Below are 26422 nucleotides of genomic sequence, written 5' to 3'. Positions count from 1 at the left end.
GCAAAACAGTATGTAAATTCCTCAAAATAGTATGTATGTTCCTCAAAACTTTTAGAAAATTACCATATGATCCATCAACTTCCTAGTATATGCTCAAAATAATTGAACACTCAATAATGAGCAACGTAGTTCACTAGAGTGAAAGGGTAAAAACAACTCAAATTTTCCCAATTATGAATCAATGGATAAACAAAATGTGGTATATACAAAAAATGAAAAATTATTCAGCATTAAATTCTACTACATCACCATGAATCTTGAGGGAATTATATAATAACAATAACAAAATGATAAATACTGTATGATTACACTTACAATAAGGAATCATAGACCTAAATACAAGAACTAAATATAAGAACTAAAACTGTAAAATTTTTAGAAGAAATCTATTAGCTAATTTTCATGTCTTGAGTTAGGCAAATTCTTCTCAGATAAAAATTAAAAAAGCACAAGGGATAAAATAATAGGTAGATCAATTGGACATTTGGCTTCAAAGGATGGTATCAATAAACTGAAAGAAAACACAACCTAAAAAAATGGAATAATACATTTGCAAATTATATCTCCAATATGAAACTCTCATTTACAACACAAATGATTCTTCCCACTCAGTAAATAAAAGGCAACTTAAATTAAAAAATGAACAAAGACCTCCCCAAAAACAAATGTCCAGGACCTGATGGATTTACAAACGAATTCTACCAAACATTCAGAGATGAATTGGTGCCTATCCTTCACAAACTCTTCCAAAAAATTGAGAAGGAAGAGACAATACCAAACACGTTCTATGAAGCCAACATTACACTAATACCAAAACCGAATAAGGACAACACAAAAAAAGAAAACTACAGGCCAATCTCCCTAATGAACACTGATGCAAAAATCCTCAACAAAATTTTAGCTATCAGAATCCAACAATGTATCCATAAGATAATTCACCACGACCAAGTAGGATTCATTCCAGGGACACAAGGATGGTTTAACATCCGAAAATCAATCAACGTTATCCAACACATCAACAAAAAGAAATATAAAAACCATATGATAATATGAATAGATGCTGAGAAAGCTTTCAACAAAGTGCAACACCCATTCATGATAAAAGCCTTTGAAATTCTTGGGATACAAGGAACATACCTCAACATCATAAAGGCCATCTATGAGAAGCCAACAGCCAGTATCATTCTCAATGGTGAAAAGCTGAAAGCAATTCCATTAAGATCTGGAACAAGACAAGGATGCCCACTCTCACCACTGCTTTTCAATATAATACTGGAAGTCCTAGCCAGAGCAATAAGACAAGAGAAAGACATCCAAGGAATCCAAATAGGAAAAGAAGAAGTCAAACTATCACTATTTGCAGATGATATGATAATATACATAGAGAACCCCAAAAACTCCACAGAAAAACTAATTTAACTCATCAATCAGTTCAGTAAAGTGGCAGGATACAAAATCAACACGCAAAAGTCAGTAGCCTTCCTATATACAAACAATAAATCTGAAGAAGAAGAAATAAAAAAAAACATCCCTTTTATTATTGAAACAAAAAAAATCAAATATTTGGGAATAAATCTAACAAAAGAGGTAAAGGACCTATACAAAGAAAACTATAAAACACTGTTAAAAGAAATAGAAGAAGACACAAAGAAATGGAAAGACATCCCCTGCTCATGGATTGGAAGAATAAACATTAGTAAAATGGCCATCCTACCAAAAGCAATATACAGATTCAATGCTATTCCAATCAAAATTTCAATGTCATTCTTTAAAGAAATAGAACAATTATTGATGAAATTCATATGGAATCACAAAAAACCCCGAATAGCCAAAGCTCTCCTGAAAAAGAACGAAGGGAATGGAGGCATCACACTCCCAGACTTCAAACTATACTACAAAGCCATAATCATCAAAACTGCATGGTATTGGAACAAGAACAGACATACAGACCAATGGAATCGAATAGAAAATCCAGAAATAAACCCACAGATTTATGGTCAACTAATCTTTGACAACGGAACAAAGACTATGCATTGGAGCAAAGAAAGTTTGTTCAATAAATGGTGCTGGGAAAACTGGGTTGCCACGTGCAAAAGAATGAAGCTTGACCACTACCTCACACCATACACAAAAAATCAACTCAAAACGGATTAAAGAACTAGACATAAGACCTGAAACCATAAAATATATAGAAAGAAATATACGCAAAACACTACGTGATTTGCACATCAAAGACATCTTTACAGATACATCACCCAAAGCAGTGATAGTGAAGGCAAAGACAAACAGCTGGGACTACATCAAATGAAAGAGCTTCTGCACAGCAAAAGAGACAATAACAAAAACAAAGAGAAACCCCACTGACTGGGAGAACATTTTTGCACCCAACACTAATGATAAAGGACTGATCACAAAAATCTGCAAAGAGCTGATGAGACTCAACAACAACAAAGAAAATAACCCAGTCAAAAAATGGGCAGAAGAGCTAAAAAGAAACTTCTCTGAAGAGGAAATGCAAATGGCCAACAGGCATATGAAAAAATGTTCCACATCACTTGTAATCAGGGAAATGCAAATCAAAACTACCATGAGATACCATCTTACACCAGTGAGAATGGCACATATTAAAAAAACTAGCAACAACAAATGTTGGCGAGGGTGTGGAGAAAAAGGAACTCTCCTGCACTGTTGGTGGGAGTGCAAACTGGTCCAACCACTATGGAGAGCTGTGTGGAGATTTCTGGACCTACTAAACATAGAGCTTCCATATGATCCATCAATTCCACTCCTAGGTACTTACCCAAAGAACACAGAAACATCAATTCCAAAGAGCACCTGCACACCTATGTTTATAGCAGCACTGTTTGCAATAGCTAAGCTTTGGAAACAGCCCAAATGCCCAAAAATAGATGACTGGATCAAGAAGATGTGGTACATATATACCATGGAATATTACTCAGCATTCAAAAAAGATAAACACATGCAATTTGCAGCAACATGGATGGCACTGGAAGGGATCATGCTCAGTGTAATAAGCCAAAAAGAAAAAAGAAAAATACCGGATGGTCTCACTCATAGCAGGAATCTAGAAAACTTAAATAAGGGACCAGGAAAATGAATAACTATAAGAAAGTGAAAATCAAAATCAACAAAAAACTATGAACCAGAGGCACTTTTTGGGGGGTGGGGGGCGGGAGGGGAGGGATTGGGGTCAGAATGGGGGGGTTGCAATTGTATGGGGAATATAAAATAAAATTTATTATAAAAAAATACTAAAAAAAAATGAACAAAGGACATTTTGCCAAATAAGACCAACAAACGACCAATAAGCCCATGAAAAATGTTCTACATTAATTTATTGATAATTGCAAATGAAAACTGCAATGAGATACCATTTCACATTAACTAAGATTGATTGGACAAAATAGATAAAAAAATATTTGCAAGGATATAGAGAAATTAGAAAACTCACAGACTTCTCATAGGAACATAAAATAATGCAATCACTTTGGAAAATTGGTCTGTTCTTAAACGGTTAAATACAGGGATACTATGTGAATAAACATACTCTATGGACTTCACGTTATATACCCAAGAGAAATATACATAATAGCCAAGAAATGAAAACAGACCAAATGTTCATTGACAAATGAAGGAATTAATAAAATGGCACATGGATATACAAAAGAGAGTCTGTGCTTAGTGGCTCACTTGCAAAGAATAGAGTATGGAAAGGGAAAAAAGAAATAAATGCACTATAGTGAACCTGAAAAATTCTACCTCAGCCAAGGGATCAAGGTGAACATCATCAGAGATTTGTAATGTTGAGCACATACACTCTATTATGTTAAGAGAAGTGTGCTTCAATTTTAAGATATTCTCATTAACAACCTGTAACCTTAGCCTAACCATGAGAAAAAAACATCAAACAAACCCAAATTGAGGAACACTTCACGAAATGTCTGTTCAGTATTCAAAACTGTCAAGAAAATGAAAAACAAAGAATATCTGGAAATTGTCATGGCCAAGATCCTGACACATGACAATTAAATGCAGTGTGGTGTCCAGAATAGAATCCTGGAACAGAAAGTTATGTTAGATAAAAAAGAAGGAAACTGAATACAATGTGAAATTTTGGTAACAATGATGTATCTATCGATGCTGCTTCCTAAAGCTAACAAATGAAACACAAAAAATGTAAGTTGGGTATTCAACTTATCAGAAGTTGGGTATTCAACTCAATTAACACTTTTTAATTTTTCCTGTAAATATATATAGTTCCAGAAATTAAATTTACCAAAAATCTAATTTATAACTGAAAAAAAGTTACCTAATACAAGTGTAGTAAAAAATAAACATGAAGGTTCTAAACAAAAGATTTTACCTTTATTTAATCAAACAAATGACAAATATTCTATAGTGTGTATAGATGGAAATATTCAATATCTCAGGGTCATTCAAAATTATTCCATTCATTCAATGCAATCTCATAAAGTTCAGTTTATTGAAAAATATGAAATATCTGCTTAAAATTTGCATGACATAGAGATAATAATCGACACATTTTTAAGAACAAAAAAAAATCCCTATTATATTTCAAGACAAAAGACAAAATATTTCAAGCAGTGAGAAGAGGAGACAATAGACAAAAGAAATTGAATAAAGAAAACAGATGCAAATCCACCCTATAAAGAAAACTTTCTGTATAGCTGCAGAAGCATTAAACACCACTGAGGAAAAAAACAGATGAACTAACTTTATTCAATAAATTGTGCTTGTTTAATTAGAAGACCATATGAAAAGAGATTAAAATATATCTTTATTTCAAACTCTATAAAACAAACTCCAGATTTAATTTAAAACAAAAATCATAAAAGTAAAACTTTTAGAAGAAATTAAGATATTATCTTCATGATATTATTAGTGCAAAATATAAAGACTTTTAGCTAAGGTGGATTAGTTTTTATTTGACTAATCCTTCACCAAAAATAAAGAAAAGCCAGAGTTATGAAATTATTAGTGTTGAATATAAGGTCTTTTAGCTAAGGTAGATTGACTTTAATTTGGTCAACCCCACCATGAAAAATAAAGAAAAGCCAGAGTTAATTATATATAATTAAAGGCATCAGAGAACCAATTTAGTCATGTCCAAAAATGACAAGAACCTGAAGAGACTGAAAGTCACATTTGTGAGATTAATATTTGGTGGTGCCTTTTCTCTTGAGGCACTCAGCAATCTAAGAATGGCAGAACAAGCATATATATACCCATTGAGGTAAAGTACTGTGTCTGTCAATGCATCCTAGATTTAAGATCAATACCCCCAAAGGAAAAAAGACAATAAATAGAGTATCTCTTACAGACAATAGAACCTGCCAGATTATCTCAATCCTTGATTTTATTATGAATATTTTAGTTTGTCTTAGTTAACTCTGAAAAAAACTGCCATACTTTTGGTAGTATGCATGTTTGAAAGGTAAAGGAAGAGTTCAAATTGCCATAGAGCAGGACCTTCTAGTTTTTCATTTAAACCAATAAAGGCCTTAATATGGGATTAAGGGTAAAGTGGAAAAGAAGAGAAAGTTGTTAATTAAAACTGATAAACCCACAGGGCATCCATTTATTACAATATTAGATATAATTATTATAACAGCCATTCCTATGTTGAAAAAAATGGAGAAGACATAGAATCCCATCAAAGAATTGAAGCATACAAATACAAATATAAATTTCAGATCTGAAAATACAATAGCTAAGAAAAAAAATTCAATAGATGAGTCTAATGGCAGATTAGCCACATTATTTTCTCTCCAAAATGAAAAGTACTGAATGATGGAGGATACTTTATTTGGGCGAGATTCAAGAACACAGAGAGATCAATTAGGGGTGTGGTGTAAGGATGGAAAATACACTAGATACCTTAAGAGATACATTGGATATGTTAAAAACTACCTAGCATACCTACAAATAGAATATTAGAAGGGACCAAAAAAAAGAATAATTAAACAATATTTGATAGAAAAAGGCAGATAATCTTCCAAAACTGATTAAAAACATTAATTCAGATTCAAAAAGGATAATGAAACCTATGCAAAATAAATAAAAATAAAACAACTCCAAAGCACAATAGATAATCAAAGACAAAAGAGTAAAACCTTAAAAGCAGGCTGAAAAGGCAAAAAAAAGGACCCATTATCTGAATTAACAAGAGAACTGACAGTTGACTTTTCAATAGTAAAGATGGATATAGGTGATAATACAGCTTAATTTTCAAAAACAAAATAAAACTTGGGCCTTCCTGGTGGTGCAGAGATAAAAGTTTCAGCACTATCAAGCTATCACCAGCCACTGAGGTCTGAGTTCCATCCCTGGCCAGGGAGCTGACCCACATGGTGCAGCAGACCTCGCCTGTCTTGCCCAATGCTCCCCTCAGCAGTGTATTTCAGTAGACCTGCCTGTTTTGCTCCCCACTCTGTCTCTGGTGAATCTTCTCACTCCCTGCACCTCTGGCTTATACCCCAGTTAGTGTATGCAAAAATAAATACAATAATAAACCTTTAAAAAATAAAGTAAAAATTGCACTAACACACAATACTGCTTATGGGGATTATGTGAATCATAAATATATATATAAGATGAGGAGTTAATGCTAAATGGGTACAAAGTTTCAGAAAATATATACAATATATGGAAAGAACTACCACAACATCATGTTCTTTTTATTCACAACCTAATTTTCAACTTAAATTACTTCTAAATGGTATGCTTTAACCCATCCTGTTTTATTTTATTTATAATTAGACTCCTGAATTTGACATATTATATAGCAATAATACAAAATGTCTTCAACTTTATCCTAAATACACATGGTATTACAAATTTTATCACAGAAACACATTTTAACCTAATCTAGGTGACTATAAGACTGGTAAATCTTGTTGGTTTACATTTTTGCTCCTCATGGCCTAAATTATGCATATCTACTTTATATATGCTTTATATCTGGTAGCAATAGAATAAAGTCATATTCAAAATTATTCTTCAATTTGCATCCACTAGGATGATTTTTATCAAAAAACAGAAAATAATAAATTCTAGCAAGGGTATGGAGAAACCGGAGCCCATGTGCATTCATTGTTGGTCAAACTGTAAATTGGTTCACCTCTTACGGCAAAGTATATCAGTTTCTCAAAAAATTACACATTTTTGTAATTGTACAATCACTAAATGTAGAATGGTAGTTGCCAGGGGCTAAGAGGAGGGAAAGATGGGTTGTTAATGTTTAATGGATACAAAGATTCACACCATAAAGATGAAAAAGTTATGTAGATGGATGGGTGATGGTTGAAAGACAAAGACAACATAATTATGCCTCTAAACTGTCCACTTAGTGATGATTTCAATGGTAAACTTTATATTATATAAAATTATATATACCAAGAATCTTTTAAATCTTCATTATCATGTACAAAAGGATGAGAGAGCTAAGATAACAGGGAACACTTTAAGACAAATGTAAATCTTACATTTAGTCACCTGATATATGATTACTTGTTCTTAAGTAACATGCAGAAAATAAACTCATGGATAATAACATTTAATGGTAATTTTTCTTCTAGCCACAAAAATAGAAGTCCTATTCTGATTTCAGCTGAATGAAGTGAGACCATCTTCCCAACAAAGAGCAGATGTTTTCACTTGAGAATCATGTCATCTAATTCAAATGTAGTTTAGATCTGTGGTGCATGATTCATGTGAAAATGCTGCCCTTAGTGGCTTTTCTTATAAGTTCTGAAGCTTTTGGGATAATACTGCAAAACTACATGTTTTCTTTTAATTACTTTATTCTTCTCAGAAAACATTTTTGAGGCTTTACACTGTGGCAGGCATGGAGTTTTTACTCCATGAAATCTCAAAACTTCACACCTCCAGGTATTGCTAAAAAGAGAACTTAACCATAATTAAATGGTTGACTTGATTCCTGAAGTCAAATTCAAAAATCCCCCAAACGTTGTATATAACAATTAAATTCACAGTTCTGAGGAGTAGTATAATAATTCCTTCTACAACACCTTAAATTATTTACAGCATAATATGCCATAAAGATTTCAATGCATATTGAGAATATGTTTTCTGCCTAGTTCACTGAGGTCACTCAAAAACTTATTTAAAAGAAAAGTGGAAGTTCAGACGATAGAAGGCAAAAGGCAGCTTGCAAAAAATGATTGAATAAATGTATTCCATTATTTCAGAAAAATGAAATTTTTTAACAAACTAAATTTAATTAAATAATGCAAAAATAAATTTTAATGAGACTGTAAAAATCAAAATAAATCATAGCATATTAAAATAGTCCATGTTCGGGTCTCCCTGGTGGCGCATGGGATTAACACACAACCTATGAAGCCATCCCCAGCCTCTGCAGCAGGAGTTCGATTCCCAGCCAGCCAGGGTGCTACCCACATGGAGGGCAGACCTCTCCTGACTGGCCCGCTGCTCCCCTCAGCAGTGTATTTTCAGTATATCTGCCTTTCTGCTCCCCAACCCTGTCTCTGGTGAATCTTCTCACCCCCCACACCTCTGGCCTGTACCCCGGTTCTTGTATGCATGAATAAATAAATCTTTAAAATAAAATCGTCCATGTTCTATATAAATTTTTAAATGTTATTGCCTGCTGTGCTTAAAAATGCTGTGGTGATTGTACACTTAAAGATTATCTTTGGTAAAAATAGATGACTGGATCAAGAAGATGTGGTACATATATACCATGGAATATTACTCAGCATTCAAAAAAGATAAACACATGCAATTTGCAGCAACATGGATGGGGCTGGAAGGGATCATGCTCAGCGAAATAAGCCAAAAAGAAAAAGGAAAATACCGGATGGTCTCACTCATAGCAGGAATCTAGAAAACTTAAATAAGGGATCAGGAAAATGAATAACTATAAGAAAGTGAAAATCAAAATCAACAAAAAACTATGAACCAGAGACACTTTTTGGGGGCTGGGGGCCGGGAGGGGAGGGATTGGGGTCAGAATGGGGCATTTGCAGTTGTATGGGGGAATATAAAAATAAAATTTATTATTTAAAAAAAATAAAATAAAAAATAAAAGCCATTGTGAATGTAAAAAAAAAAGAAAACATCAATCAAGATAGCAGTAAGAGGGGTGAAATGTGTACACACATAAAAACAATTGAAAACATATTTGCCTAATTATACAGACAAAGATATCATGAGGAGTGCTGAAAGGAGATGAAAACCTAGGCATGTGGAATCTCAGCTGTAATGGAACCCAACTCCAGGGCTGGGGACTTGGCCTCGGGGACAAATGCCACCAATTACAAAAGCATTAAAGAGTTAATAAAGCCTGTGAAGTGTTTCCAAAGAAAGGAGGATCTGAAAGAAGCCACAATTCCGCTTTTATCAGCAATTGCTCTTTCATATTTTTGTATCAAGCGAACTTTATTAAATCATTCTGCAAAGGTCAAAAAAAAAAAAGAAAGAGGGCCACACGTCACAGCATTCACGCAAAGGCATGGATTTGCAAAAGCAATAATATTAATAATAATATTAATAAAATTAATTAAACCTACAGGTTTTTCTATTTTCTGCTTAAGTCTCTACTGCATGCAGAAGTAGACTTAAGTGGCATAAATCAGAAAATGATAACGGGAATTGAATGAAATTCTCATAAATCATGTTACTAAGTATAGTTACATCTTAGATGTGAAACCCAATTAAACAGATGGCCACATGCTGTCAGAATCAGCCCCTAATCGATAAAGATGTTCATTTTAGAAAATCAAAAAAAAAAAAAAAAGATTATCTTTGGTAAACAAATGGTAAATAAATAAAATTTTGTTTAAAAAAATGAGGTGCTTTATAAATGTTTGTTATGCAGTTCAAATTTGCAAAACCGCTGGCTAAAGCATCAGATTACCAACATTAAATTTTGTTTCCTGATGAAACTGAAAAATATATGTACATGCATATATGGCACTGCCACTTTTGTCATCAAATTAGTTCCTAAGTAATATTTTTGTGATGTTTTTCCAGTGATAGAGGTAATTATAATCATCAGATCTTTTTATTACCCAACTATGACTATAAAGATAAAATAATTCACACTTCTGCAAAATGATTCTACTTATTAGACAAAAATGACGACTCCTGTACCTTCGCTACTAGATATTTTGTTCTAGAAGTTATAAGCAGTGGACCTGACATTGTGTCATTATATGATTGTTATGACTGTTACCTTAATTTTATTTAATTTTGAAAAGAATTACCTTTTTTACAACCCACAGCAATGTCATTTTATAGACAATTTCAAACTTTGATAGGTAATTGTTCTGAGGATTCAGAAAACTGTTTTGTCTCCTGAGAGCCCAGATTAAATCAATTTACAAATTAAAGGGGAGGGATCAACCAGAGAGCAATCCAGAGAACATTTTAAGGTTTATTTTATCCTAAGTATCTTAAGAAAAAAACAATGAAAAGGAGCTCTGCCTTCTAAAAAGAGGCTGTTCTCCTTTTCTTTTTCCACTTTGGTTTCTACTGCTTGTGGCAGCTTTCTGTGCTTGATTCTTGGTTGCCCTAACTTCAGGTTTAAATGTCTGGTAAATATATCAGATGTAGAACGCACATTGCTCTATACTTTGAGACTATGGCCCAATTGTTTTATTCTTAAAGAGTCATTAAAATGTTTAAAATTAGACTGAGATTTGTCAATCTTCCCATAGCTGCTTAGTAGGAATGAGTTGGTAACATATGGAACTAGAAAAACATTAACGAGAAAGATACACATTTTTACAAAAAAAAAAATCTAAATGTAATTATAAACAGAAAAAAACTTATAGTTTGAAATATTTACTAAACAGGAAACTAATTAGAACATGAACTTGATGCAAGATAAATGGATATACTTATTGAGCACCAGTATTATTGTACTTGAGATTTTTTCTTGACTTGCCAAAAATAATATAGTGTTCTAAAGAAAATCAGTAATTTTTTGATAGTGAAATTGATGCAACAATCTAATTTTAAAGTAAAATGAGAGGATGAAATTCTGATGTACTCAATACAAATATATATAAATTATTAAAATAACATCAAAGAAAATGTTGGTCAAATGCTGTGATTTAACTAGTACATCATGTTTAGCTATCAAGAATATATTAAAAGACATACCAAAAGACAAAAATCACAACTAAAGAAACAAAGAAAGAATCAGAATCAATATATGGCAGATATATTGAAATATTCAAATGAGAAAATTAAAACAACTATAATTAATATACTCAGATCTCTAGTGGAGAAAGTAAACAGCATGCAAGAACAGATGGACAATGTAAGAAGGAGATAGAAATACTAAGAAAGCTAAAATAAAAAACCACTAGCAGTCAAAAATATGTAAGGGAAATGAGGAATTCCTTTGGTGTGTTTATAGGAGACTGGGTATAGCTGAGGAAAGAATCTCTGAGTTTTAGAATATCTCAACAGCCATCCAAAACTGAAAAGAAAGAAAAACAAAAACAGAATATCCAAGGACTGTAAAACAGGAACAAACATAATAGAACTACACACAATGGGAAAACCAAAAGGAGAACAAAAAAGGAACAGAAGAAATATTTGCAATAATAATGACTGAGAACATCTCCAAATTAATGTCAGACACTAAGCCATAGATCAAGGAAGCTAAGAAGAAAGTAATAAACCTAAAATAACAACAGAAAAACAATACCTAGGCATATTGTTTTCAAACTACAAAAAGTCAATGATAAAGGAAAAAAATCCTGAAAGATAACAAGAAAAAACAGAGCTTACACATAAAAAATAAGACATAATAATAATAGCATAAGAATTATTTCCAACTTCTCAGAAAACATGCAAACAAAAATAGAGTGGGGCAGAATATTGAAAGCATTGTGGGGAGGGAAATACTACCAACCCAGAATCTGTATCTACTAAAATTATCCTTCAAAAGTAAAGGAGAAAATAAAGTCTCAGACAAATAAATGAATCAATGAGGAGTAAATAGTTACAAGAATTGGTAAAAACTTCTTTTAGAGAAAGGGAAGCTGACATAGATCAGAAACACATATACAGAAAGAATCAAGCATCAAAGAATAAGTGAAGATAAATGCTTATTTTTCTTATTCTTAAGTGATCTAAATATAGTTTGCTCAAAAGAATAGTATCACCACCGGGCTATGTACGTATGTGTTTTTCACACCGGGAGTGTTTCTATATTAAAAAGCTCAGTTGGTGGAAACTCCTGGAGTTGTATTCAGACTTGTTCGGTAAGGTCTGCCGGGTTGAACACTGGGGAAGGGAGCAGGGTCAGGAGCAACAACTTATTCGGAAGGAGGGAGAATCAGATTGGTGTGAATTCACCAGAAACTCTCTTTTGTCAAGCGTTTGTAAGCCTCTACCTTTATAAATAAGTTTGTTGCTGCGGAGCACAGGGTCTACTCAACAATGTGAATACTACAGGAAATGAACAATACCCTTCCTTCGACTTTATCAAGTTGGCTATCTGATTACAACAAAACAAAGAGGGATTGGTCTTTTATAATTGATCTTGGCAATCATGACACTCCACCATCCCCCTTAACCCCCCCCCCACCCCGCTATAACCGCAGACTTACCAAGAGTAGCATCGGTCCTGGGAGCTCCTCTGTGAAGGAATCCAGGTGCATACTGCAGATAAGGATCTCCTTGAAACAAGCAAACTATCCTTTTCTCCATGTCATTATAGAACAACACATATTCAAACTCATACCCTTTTCATAACTTCTGGTAAAGACCGGTGCCTGGCATATTGGTTCTTTTAGGTTCCATTTAAAAAAAGGCTTTGAAATCTTTCATACTGTGAGAGAAGAGTTAGAAGTATAAGCCAGGAGCCATCTTCATACATCTTCATGATCTGGTCAAAGAGGAGGCTTAGGTCCGTGCTCCAGCTGAGGTTGGGAAGAGGATGGTCCTTATGAGCGACTTACTAAAAGAAAAACATCCTCGGTGCAGATCGTGGGTCCCCAGTTGGCCCGCGGCTCTGGGCAAACCATGGAGAATGCCAAGCATTCACGCATGCGTGCTGCAGCTTTTGTGGCTCCACAGCGGAAACTCACTAGGACAGTGTTACTGGAACGTGGGCCTGGATGAAATGTCTATGTATGTTGTAAACTAAAAGACCACCAGCAACATAATAAAATAAATATAATTAATTTGATAAGAAAGTAGTGAAAATGGAATGTCTTCAAAGTATCCAGTAGATCTAAAAAAAAAAAAAAAAGGAAAACGTTTAGTCTTGATGGATCAGCCCTACACACATATTAGTAACTCTCTGCAAAATTAATAGAGTATCCAAGTATCAACTTCCATTTCTCTGAGAGAGAACATCTGGTATCCAGGAAGGTCTATATCTGTTGCATCCTTAATATTTATCTTGAGTGTTTAGCTCATTCTTATATCTAGATTCCTAAGTTTTTTTTTTTTTCTCTTTTTGTTCTAAACCCTGGTTTTCTTTTTTCAAAGGACAATAGAAAGAAAAGCTAATGAGAATCACTTTGCAAATTTTACTTTACAATAATTTTATGAACTCAGTGTCTCAAACCACACATAACTAAGAAAACTGTGGTCAAAATAAAAGCTCAACAAACACTGAACTACCTCTGAATCAAGCACTCAGCAAGTTGTCGGAATCTGTGAGAAAGACATGCTAACTATGCTCACGTTGCTTACAAAAGATTTAGGGAGACAGATAAGAAGTGAGATAATTCCATTATAGTGAGGTTACTACTATGATAGAAATACACAGAATATTGTAGCAAAGTGCCTAAGACATTGTCTTAATCCAACCAGCAGGAGTTTAAGTAAGGCAATGCCTGAGTTTCATCTTGAAATTTGAGTAGAATGAAATCAAGCAAATGACCAAGGACATCCTGCCATATTTTTCCCAAAGAAAAGGCATTATTGGAAGCATAATCTTTTTTTTTTAATTTCCTTCCTTTTGTAAAGATTTACTTATTTATGCATACAAGAGCTGGCGTGCAGGCCAGAGGTGTGGGGGGTGAGAGGATTCACCAGAGACAGAGTGGGGAACAGAACAGGCAGACTGACTGAAATACACTGCTGAGGGGAACAGTGGGCAAGACAGAAAAGGTCTGCTGCGCCATGTGGGTGGCTCCCTGGCAAGGGGCTGAACTCGTGCTGCAGTGGTGGCTGCGGTCAGCTTCATAGGTTGTGCCTTAACCCTTTGCGCCACCAGGGAGGCCCCTGGAAGCATAATCTTTAAAGCCTCATTTTGCATATGCATATTTATATAGCTCAATATTTCTTATGTAGAAAATACCATGGAGGTATAAAATGGAGAGAAGTCTGTATAGGTTGTTGTGTATCAACCTGCAGGTTTTTATGTGTCATGCTTCTGTGTATAGACAAATACAGACAAATTGAAAAGCAGAGATATAGCCAAAGTATTTATTTAGTTGTATTACTACGAAGTAAAAATTTGAGGAGATTGAAATTTCTGCCAGGGAAATCAGTCATCAGGTTATTAATAGTCTAAGCAAGAAATGACAAATGTTTGAGTAGTGAGAACCAGCAACAATGGAAGGAAGAGAAATGTTTAATAGGCTAATGTGCCAGCAAGTTCTCTTGTCAATTCAGGAGGCAGGTAAAGAAGAGTCCTATAGCCCTCAGTGACTTTTTTTTTTTATTACAGATTTAATTATTTATTTATTTATACAAGCACTGGGTACAGTCAGAAGTGCAGGGGGGTGAGAGAATTCACCAGAGCAGGGAAACACAACAGGCAGACTGACAAAATAGACTGCTGAGGGGAGCAGCGAGCGCGGCAGGAGAGATCCGCGTGACATGTGGGGCCCTCACTGGCAGCCGGGGATAAAACCGACGCTGCAGAGGCTGCGGGCATCTTCATCAGCCCAGCACTCAATCGCTGCACCACCAGGGGAGGCCTCCTCAGTGACTTTTTGAGGCTTTTAATGATCTTTCTACAACATTTGCACCTGCAACCAGGGGCAGGGCAGGTAGGAGAGTGGAAGGCTGGCAGCCTCCAGGCCCCCTGTGAATCTTTAGTCTTTCAGCTCTCTCTTGTGTCATTTCATGATCTGTTCTCTGCTGCATGCAGTCCTCTGTGCAACACTGCCTTTATAGCCTGTTTCTCAGCTCAGTTGTGCCAGTTACTCATATGCACACCTTATTCCAGGTGTCCACAATCAGGCACGTGTGCCCCAAGCCCACGCTCCCAAGTGCCTCTTGCATTCAAGGCCTCAGGTCATAGTCACAGAGACCAATGAAACAAAAACCTGACCATCTCATTTACCCTATACAGCTAAATTATGGAGGAGATAAGAACTTTGAGGACAAATAACACTCACGAACAATCCCTTTAAGGTTGTTTTACGTAAGGTTGGGTAACTGGTATGTAGTGTTGCTAATAAATGAATGAGAAAGCAGATGGTGTTTTCACTTTTCATATGGTTTGAGTTAGAGATAATTGTGGGACATTCAATAATTGATATTGATTAAAATTTGGATTTATAGCTTTGGGACTCTCAAAAGAGGTTAGAACCGAAAAAAATAATTTGTGTGCAATAAAAATAAAGAATGCATCCTTTCTCTTCTATGAAGAGAAATTAACAACAGCAGGAATTCTGGTGTATCAAATTTATTGCTGCATGTAAAATCATCTCAAAACTTAATGGATTAAAACAAAAGTGATAAAATATTTTTTAAATCTCTGTGGGTTAGTTAAATTATTCTTTTGGCTATCTTGCTTGGGATCACTCCTGTAAATGTGCTAAACTTACTGATCATCTAGAAGATGGTCTCAGGTGAGATATCTGGGTTGACTCAGCTTTGTTTCTATGAAGTCTTTTGTGACAGGTTCTTAACATTCCAAGAGAATTAAGCTGCCCATGCAAAGCCTGTTGGTCTAGCTTCCAGATCTCAACAATGCCATTTATCTTACACTTTTTGGTGGCAACCCAGATACTAAAAATGGAAAAATATACTCCACCTCCTTTAGGATGGGGGTTGCTGCAAAACATCATGCCTTTATCTTCCAATCTATCCCCTCTGTGAAATACCAACATGTAAGTGTAAAACATAGCCAGAAGTTGAGGGGGAAAAAAGGCACCTTAATCATAAGTGTAGAAGAATCATTAGGAAGTTATGTCACAGAAGACTAAGGAAGAAAGAATACTGAAAAGACTGTTAACAGGGTCAAATTTCCTAGAACATTAAAGTGCCATTTGTCTTAATGAGTAAGTATAACTATTAGATTTTATAATTGGAGGTTGCTCATGAACAGAATGAAAACAGTTTTAGTTGCAGAATAGAGATAAAAGCCAGACTGAAGTTTATTGAAACGTAGATGGAAATAAGAAATGAAAACAGTCTTGTTAAGTTATTCTTTCTAGAATTTTAAAAGAGAATGAAGTATGGTGAGATGCAGAATCATGTAATTTTTTTTTTTAATTTAAGGTTTGTTTGTTTCAGTGGAAGAGATACGAGCATATTTCAGGTTTAAGAAAATGAGTCAATAGAGAGATAAAGATTTAAGAACTACAGATACAGAGAAGACAAAGACAAGTGTAGGGTAAGGAAAAATGTCAGGCTTTTCTGCCCTCCTGCCATCAGGATAGATGATGTATCCTTGTGGCCCTGAATGCATGCCTGATGGCAGACACCTGGAATAGGGTGTGGGCATAGGTAGATGGGATTCACCTGGGCTAAGAATGGGCTTTTAAGGTCGGCGTCATGGGGACGCCAGCAGAAGCCAAGAAGTTTAGAACAAACAGAAGCCAAGAGAGAGCAGAGAAGGCCAGAGAGCCCAGAGAGAGTGCGGATTTGCTGGGGACTGGGAGGCCTGCCAGCCTCCTGGCCCCCCAGCACCCCTGCCTGCCATATGCCTGGTAATCCCAATAAAAGACCTGCAAAAAACCACTAAGGACTCTGACTCCTCCTTCACCCAGTTTACATGGGATCATAAAACCTGCACTGTTGTCCATTCCTGCCGCTACACAAGAAAAGGGATAGAGTGGTATTATTGGAATTTGAGGGGCAGAAAGGTATGAAATGGAAAAAAAAAGGAAAAAGAGAAACAGACACACAGGAAAACATGGAAAGGGGCAGACACACACAGAGACAGAGACTCAAAGAAATAAACTCAAAGAGAGAGACACAGAAAAACACAAACAAAAAAAAAAAAGGAAAGCTATAAAGAAATTCAGCACCACATATATAAGTAAAAAGTGAAAAGAAAAAGCATAGAGAGACAAAGATTTTTAAAGACACACACAGACTCCTGTGCACATAGAAAGTGAGAAATGAATAGAGACTGAGGCAAAGAGATGCAACAGAGGCACAGACAGACACAGGCAGAGATAATTGACACCAAGAATAACAATAAATGGTTTCAAGAACAAAGGTTCAAAAATTTGGCATAGACAGGACCACGAACCTCATCTCTGAGAATGGAAAGGGACTTAGAATGACTTTTGATAAATTTACATGGAGTTGAGGAAAAGAAAAAGAGAATTCAAGTGTGATAACCTCAGATTCAGAGATCTTCTCTATTGTCTTTGAAAAGATTAGAAGAGGAAATCTATCCTCTGAAAACAAGAGACATTGAGAATTGCACTAGAGCAGTGTTTTCAGACATGACTGCATATTAGAATCAAATTGAAAGATTTTTTTAATATCATTCATTAAGACCAATCTTCAGATTTTTATTTAACTGCTCTGGTGTGAGGCTGGGCATCAGAAAATAAATCTTCCTTGGTAACTAAAAAATACAGTTCTGCATAAGAACTCTTAGTTAGAGCTCTACGCATAGCAATAAAGTTTTGGAATCATTCCTGTGAATAATGTTCCAAGGAACAAAACATGAAAGAATGAAAGGATTCATGAGTATATTCTTAATACTAAAGAGATCAGATCCCCCTCATCAGATAATCACATCACTCCTCATGAAGAGTCCCTATACTATTACTCAGCTACCCAAGGAGAAAAGAGGAAAAGATTAGATTTTCTGGAAGAGTCTCATGAAATATAGTAGCAGTGACAATCAAGGAGCCAAGTTTGTTATGGATGAAATTCAGACAGAATATAAGAAAATAAAGGAATTATGGAACCAACAATAGATATAGGGAGATCAATGACAGCAAAGGCATGTTTGAGGTAAACATTCAGAAGTTTAGGCCTAATGGTATATTATGGTATTTAGAAATATTTAAAATGGATCCGGTGTGGAATGTAAAGTAAAACAGAGGCAAAGATCACAAGCTAACACATTACAGCAGCACAGAAACAACAAGGATAAAGTCACCAGGGATTTTTTTTTTGGGGGGGGTAAATAATATGTTTTGTATGAGGGATACATATAATTATTTAATAATCAAAATAGGAAACAAAAGGACTTAAGTGGGTGTAGGGGCAGGAAGGGCCACAGTGAAGGTTTTCTAAGATCCAGCAGACCGGGTAAAGGAGGAGTCAGAGTCCTCAGTGGTTTTTTTGCAGGTCTTTTATTGGGGTTCACTAGGCATATGGCAGGCAGGGTGCTGGGAGGCCAGGAGGCTGGCAGTCCTCCCAGCCACCAGCAAATCCTCACTCCATCTGGGCTCTCCGGTGATCTTTGCTTCTCTCTGGGCTTTTCTTTCGGCTTCTCTTTCAGCTGCTGCTGGTGTCCCCATGACGCCGACCTTAAATGCCCAGTCTCAGCCCAGGTGAATTCCATCTATTATCCCCACACCCTACTCCAGGCACCCGCCATCAGGCATGCATTCAGGACCTCAAGGATCCATCATCTATCCTGATGGCGGGAGGGCAGAAAAGCCTGGCATTTTTCCTTACCCTACAGTGGGCTAAGTCACTTGCTTAAGGTCATGCAAATAGCTGTAGAACACCTAGATCAGGACCTTAATCATCATAACACGGAATAGCTATTGTTTGTAATTGCTATTATCATTAAGAAACATAGCCAATGCTAGGTCTGTCCTACTCAAACATACATATATTCTCAAACATAGTTTTCTGAGTCTCTCAGTGTTTTTCACCGTGACCTTCCCGCACAGGTGGCCTAGCAGATAACACATAGCCTTGAGATGTCCTCCTGTGCAAAAGCAGTAAATAATAATGTAACCTTGATGTATTGTTTGCATGCATGAAACATGCGTCTGTAAACTAGGCCTAAACTTGGCTCTGTGCCAGCTTTGTCTACAAATTATAAAGGCAAATAGGGCTTGGGGTGGGCGGCGCTGTCACTGGCCTCTCACTGACTACTCACTGGATACCCGGGCCAGTGCTTCAGACGGGGGCAGGGATGGGGTCTCCGCTGCTGGATGCTGCAGCTGTTGCTACTTGCGTATTTCATGCTGCCCCATAATAGACTTGTTCCTGCCCCCTGCATTGGGCTTTGTGACCTCTTTTCTCATTGGGTGCCATTAAGAACCAGGAAATCTGGTAGCTGAGGACCTACGTGTGGCTATGAGGAAGGAATGTATATGGGCAAGAAGGACAAAGTGCAGTATTTCTGATCCAGCAGACCAGACTCTTCCAGGAGGAGTCCTTGAACCCTCAGTGGGTTTTCAGGCTTTTATTGGGATTTACCAGGTACACGGCAGGCAGGGGTGCTGGGAGGCAGGCAGGCCCCCAGCAAGTCTTTACTCTATCTGGGCTCTCCGGCCTTCTCTCGCATTCTCTCATGACTCTCATGCTTCCCTCATGTCTCTGCTTCTCTCTTGGCTTCTCTGCTCTTCTTGGCATCCCCATGACTCCACCCTTAAAAGCCCTATACTTAGCCCAGGTGAATCCCATCTACATATGCCCACATCCTACTCCAGGTGCCGCCATGAGGCATGCATTCAGGACCGCAGGGTTCTGTCATCTATCCTAATGGTGGGAGGGCAGAAAAGCCTGATACTTTTACCTTACCCTAGAGTATGGCATTAAGACAAGTAGAAGGCTTTACACTCTACCTTGTAACAGTCCCCCAACTCACAACCAGTTCCCTCTGGAGAATGAAATTCTACTCTAATCTCAGCATGTTGACTACAGTTACTAACATAGAAAACGATGTCTGTATTAACAAAATACCTAGACATCTCAGATTAATAGAGGTTGGTAGAAACTCAACTCTCTCCAGGGAGCCCTTTCTCACTGTCCCTTCACTAATTACCACTGTTATAACCACACTGACCTCAGAAAGGTGCTACTTTTAGCAATCTTCCTTGGGTGTAAACAGGCCTACCAGAATTTGTTAAATGTTCTATAAAGTCTGGGGTCTATCTGTCAACTCACATCAAAGAGTAGCAAAATAGTCAGTGATTTACAAACCTGGTGTACATCAGTGACTTGGGGAGGTCTGAATTCTAACACTTAGTCAGGATACCCAGGCTTATTTCCAATAAGTTTCTCAGGAGAGCAGATCATTATGTAATCAGCTTGGCTGTGGTCTGAAGATCAACTCAGATTAACTACGTTAACTCCATGCTTTGCTATCTTGCTAATATAAGAACCACCTGGGACTAAAGAAAATAAAACTTAAATTCTGGACCTTTCCCTAAAAAGTATTATTAGTACATATGAAATTGAATGTGAGAATCCATACTTATAAAAAGAATCTCAGAGTGATTCTTATGATAAAGAAAATTTGGAAAATTCTGTACTAATTAATCTAACTCAATAGATTGTTCTCTCTTGAGTCAGTGAGCACTGCAGGTGTCCTAGAACTTTGCTGTTCAAAGTGAGGTAGGTCAGAGGACCTTCAGATGAAATTCAGAATCTTAGACCCAACCCCAAAATACTGAAGTCTGGAGTTAGGAACTCCATGGTGGCGTAAGGGGTTTAGATGCAGCACTATGAAGCGATCCCCAGTCACTACAGCACAAGTTCAAACCCTGGCCAGAGAGGCCACACATATGGTGCAGCAGACCTCTCCTGTCTTGCCCACTGCTGTCCTCAGCAATGTATTTCAGTCAGTCTGCCTGTTGTGTTCCCCACTCTGTTTCTGGTGAATCCTCTCACCCCCTACACCTTTGGCCTGTTCCCCAGTTCTTGTACGCATAAATAAATGATTTTTTCATTAAAGCCTGAAGCTATAGAACCTTCTACCTAGATAAAGAAACCCCAATCTGCTTACCCCCAGTCAAATTTAATTTGAAGGAGACCATCCTTATTTATCTTCTGGGAAGCATTTTCTGACTCTTATTACTCCTTTTTCTATAGAGATGTACAAGACAAGCTCTTCACACCATTTACTTCATCTTAAGTAGGCCTTTTCTAACCCAAGCCCCTAACACACAACAGCTGAGAATCACAATCTACCCTTGATCTCTGATATCGCTCCTTGATCACCAACACAGCTGAATAGTGAGTACAGTGAAAAGCTGTGGAATATTTATTCCAATTCAGTATTAGAAACAATGAAACTAAGAAAATCAGAGCAAAAGTAGATATCAAAGGGTAGCTGTGAGTTATGCTACATAGGAAACTTCAAAGGGTATCCTGGAAGACCTTCTGACAGAATTCTGAAGAAAAGTTTCCAGAATCTAATATAAGGCTATAATTTCATACTTTTAATATCCTTACCAGTCCTGATTTTCTATGCTTATGAATACTAACATGTAATGTTTTTCATATACTAGAAAAAAATTACAATACCCTTTATATCAGCACATTCTACATGTGTGTGTCTGTAATGCTATTTTTAAAAAGTATGAAATCAAAAAGTTTGAGGGCCAGTTATTGAATTAGACAGTTTTCTTTATTATAGTAATTCTCAGTGTCTCTAATGTTAATTTTCCTTTGTGACCTTCCAAATTGAGGACAGAAAATAGTGTTTTTCAACATTACTTGAACATAGATTACTTTTTTTTACAGATCTCATAGCAGTATGCACTTTGAAACACAATTTGAGAAAAGAAAATGTGTAAGCCCTCAAATGCATGAAATCCAATAAGAATCATGTTCAGTTCTACCTAGGATAACATTACAGCCACCTTACATGGGAAAATGATGCTGCAAATAAACATATGTCATTACAATCAAGTAGCTTGTGACATTTTAACTTCTATATCTTTCAAAATAATAATATGAAGTATTACAGTTGTTAAAAATCTTAATATTTTTTTCAGCCAACCCTCACTGAATTTGATACACTTCAAACATTATAAAACAATAAAATGTTAGAATATACTCTGTTTTATTTAAAAGGAAAGAAATTAGTTAGGATGTATAAACATACTTCTAGTCATTGCTATTGTACCAAATGGTATTCTCTATTTTAACTTGGCATGTATACATTTTTATTTATGGATATTATATAATCATCAAAACTGTAGGAATAAAATGTATTTCAAATTTAGGGTATCTTCCTGAAGTTAGATAACTGGACTGATTCCTGTACATTTGAAAAATGACCCCCAAATTCTACCATTGATACAATAATTCAACATCTGCTTATTATTTAGCAAAAACTCAATATTATCCCACTGTCCTCCATGCTAATAGCAAATAAATTACACAATGTGTGGATACATAACACACAAACATACACTGACATGCACCCCCACACAACCTGATGAAAGCATTGTCAATCCAGTCATGTGGGCTATCCTAATGATAGGTGTTGATAATTGTTCAATTACATCAGCAGCAACCATTGGAATCAATTATAGAGATGGCTAAAATTGTCATATTGGTTTTATTGTGTTCTGGTCATTTCATGTTTATAGCTCATCCTTGGCAAAGTCACTTTAAATGTATTTGAAGTAAGAGCATTTCTTCAATCAGCCTTCATGACAACTAGTTCCACGCTTCATACTGATGCAATAAAAATATTGTCATTTTTCCCTTTGCACCTCAAAAATGAAATAACACATGCTATATAAACATTCTTATATTGCAATGATTTATCATCCGGAAAAAAATGAGATTCCAATATTACTTTGAAGGAGATGGGGAGCTGCCAATGTAAACAGTCAGAGAGAATTCTCATCATGCTGAATCAGATGCATCTGAGACCTTTTGGTGTTTTTTCAATTCACATTTTACTGTGTAAATATATACTTAAAATGGTAGTAATGTAAAATTGAAATATCTAATTTTGAATTACCAAAACATTATATTTTTGAAACTCTATTTCTAAGTAGAAAAGTCTATTGGAAGAAACTTTAGAGATTCCTTTTAAAATGAATTAACTTTCGTTATTGCTAATGAACTAATACAAAGCAGTAATTTAGATGTGGATTTTGATAACATTAGACCACTTGGCAACATTAATGCCCAGTTTCCTGGGAAAAGGAATGACAGCTCAAATGGCAAGAAGTATTGAAAGCTATAGTTACATCTGAGAATTAGTACAGTTTTTGAGACCAAGTTTTGGCATATGTAGTCATAACATAATAAGGCATGCATATTAAAATAATATTACCTTTTTTCATATGTGTCTGTTGCATAGACTGTCATTTTAATTACCTAGAGATAAAATTAAGTCAAACAACAACAGTTGCTTGACATATACTAAATTGGCTTCTTTCTATATTGTTTTCTCTTCCATATCTAGTGCCCCAAACTGCAATGATGTTCGTATTTGATTGGGAATATTACTCCACGCTTTTTCCTATTTCCTCAGGTTTAATCTTGTGTTTCTAAGTGACCATCAATGTAGGATAAAGTTGTGTACTAAATATCTGTGTCCTCTCAGGATTCACATGTTGAGAATTTAGCCCTTAACACAATCGTATTTTTCTCCTCCCCATCCCCAACTCAAACCCAAAGGGCCCTCATGAAGATTTTCATCAGCCAGATGAAAATCCCAACCTCCAGAACTACAAAATAAATTTCTGTTGGTTGGTCAACCCAGTCTATAGTATTTCATTATGGCAGCTTGAAATTGACCAAGACAGAGAATGAGAAAAAAAGAATGAGAGCTTTGAGGAAAATAGTCCCAGGTTTTAATCTTAGCTAAAATGAATCTCTTCTGCCATTAATAGAGCAATTTTTTGCTAAACTTCAACTTTTTTATTGTAAAACAACAACAATAATATTAGTAAATACCTTGTCAGATTGTTTTGAAACTCAAAGTAGATAATTGACATGAACCACCTTCACATATGAAGTGTTCAAATATGGGTTTTGTTATTTCTGGATGATTTCATCATTATTTTTTAATCTAATAATGTTTACCTATCATTTATTCATAAATTTGTGTGTTTTATTTTTGAAGAGTTTCTCTAAGCAAGTTCATTTGGATTTTTAAAAAAGCAGTATGAAATTGCCTTCCTTCTAACATAAGAAAATTATCATTTAAATTTGTTTATTTAACAATTTTCCTAACTGGCCCAACTCCTACCACCTTAATTATTTACAAATCATAAAATTTGCTTTTATTATATCTATTTTCCAAGAAAGGATATAATTTAATTGCTTTACTGATCAAAAGTGTTTTATATGTTCTTATTTTAAATTGCTTTTCATTATTATCAGGTTTTCAAACATTTCTTATGTAATAGATTTATAACCCTAAATGCAAAATATCACCTAAAATATCATAGTATGCTAATCTAGATATCAGTCCAGATAAGAATTCTGCTTTAGGAAATCAATGTCACATATCACTACTTTATAGTTTGAAGGAAAAAGAAAATACATCTTGATGATACAGTAAAAGATTGCAGCACTATTTATAACAGTAAGCTATGGAAACAACTTAAGTGCCCAAAGACATGGATGGATAAGAAGACTTAATTATATGTATATATACACACCACACACACACACACACAGACACAGACATACACACACACACAATGGAATACTACACAACTATAAATTATAACATTGTAAACCAAAGTTACCTCAATTAAATATATAAACAAACAAAAATAGGAAGGAGGTAAATGAAACAAAAATGGCAAAAATATGTATGAGATGATTTTCTCTACTGTTATGTATATTTTAATATTTCCATAATAAACTGCTAAACTATGTGTAATAAAAGAAGGTAGTAGTTTCAATAAGAAATAAACTGCCAAGGAGATGTTACTAAAAGATGCCTTAAACTCTATTTTTAAACAATGAAAGATATATTTACACATAATAAATGAGGTCAATAATACATTGTCATTTTAAGCCTGAAGTATAGAAACATAATTAAGTCTTAAAGTCATAGAAAAAGAGCTAAGGAAGTCACCATTCCTTTACAGGCCGTAATTGAATGGAACACAGTTTAATGATAACAAAATTATATGGGGTTCTACATTTATAACCTCTTAGCCTTTTGTATTGCCAAGAAATGCTCAAAAGAAGAGAGAAGGCAAAAGGAGATTGAACTAACAGAGGATATACTAATTACTATGTTGATGTTTCAGCACAACCAGCTCACTAATCAATAGCAGAGTCCAGTGTTGCAGTTTTATGCTGCCTTTAATAAAATGCTAGGTGAATTTTCAAAGAAACATTTAGCAACATTGTTGATTGACTATGACCTTGTTAATTAGTATCAAATCATTTCTAATATATTTATTTAAGAGTTCACCATTAAAAAGTAGAGATATAAACATTTAGAATTTTGTAGCCTGCAAGTTTTTACCTGCTAGCCTTGAACTCTATATTGGTTCTGGAGGACCCTCAGCATTGACAGGGTAGCATTTTGATTTTGTGTGTCTTCCTAGGGGAGCATCTAGTATTGACCCCAATCTCTTGCTTTTATTGCCTAGCAGTTGGTATGTATACATATTTCTCTTTAGATAGGCTTAAACTAATTAACTTCAAGTGTTCTCATGCAAAACTGATACTTTTCTTAAGCTGGGAACTCTGAGTACTTTGAATTGACCTGGTCATTGAAATCAGAATTTCTACAGACCAATAAGCATATTTTGTCAGCTTTGGGTTATAGCTCAGTGTTCTGGAAGAAAACTTGATCAGACTCCTCTGTATGGGACGAGAAAGATAGGACAGACCCCCCTCTCCCATACAATTAATTTCCTGCCATCTTCAGCAAAAAGAGCAATTAAAATGTGAAAATATGTAGTATAGTAAACAAGAATAGATTCAAACCAGGCAACTTCAGTTGGAATGCTAGCTCACATTTCAGCAGAGTAAGAATGTATAAGGTATTTAAACTTGGAGCAATAATAGGACAGATTTCATAGGAGTTGTGCAGATTATATAACTTAATTAGAACAATCATGTGCAAAATTTATTGTGAAAATTAATTCTTTTAAAAACTGCCTGCTTGACATTTTCATACAAATATGGAATAAAGGAGAAATTCATTCCCTGGGCTATCTTAAATAAAGTCTTACTGTATGTTTTTTGTATACATAATTTTTGTAGAATAAGATCAATAAAAGAAGTCATCATATAAAGCCCTTTTAGAAACAGTTGCTCA

The sequence above is a fragment of the Talpa europaea genome (genome assembly GCF_964194135.1).
Source record: "Talpa europaea genome assembly, chromosome: 3".
Lineage (NCBI taxonomy): Eukaryota > Metazoa > Chordata > Mammalia > Eulipotyphla > Talpidae > Talpa > Talpa europaea.
The sequence above is the reverse complement of the archived record's forward strand: the minus strand, read 5'-3'. Positions refer to the sequence as shown.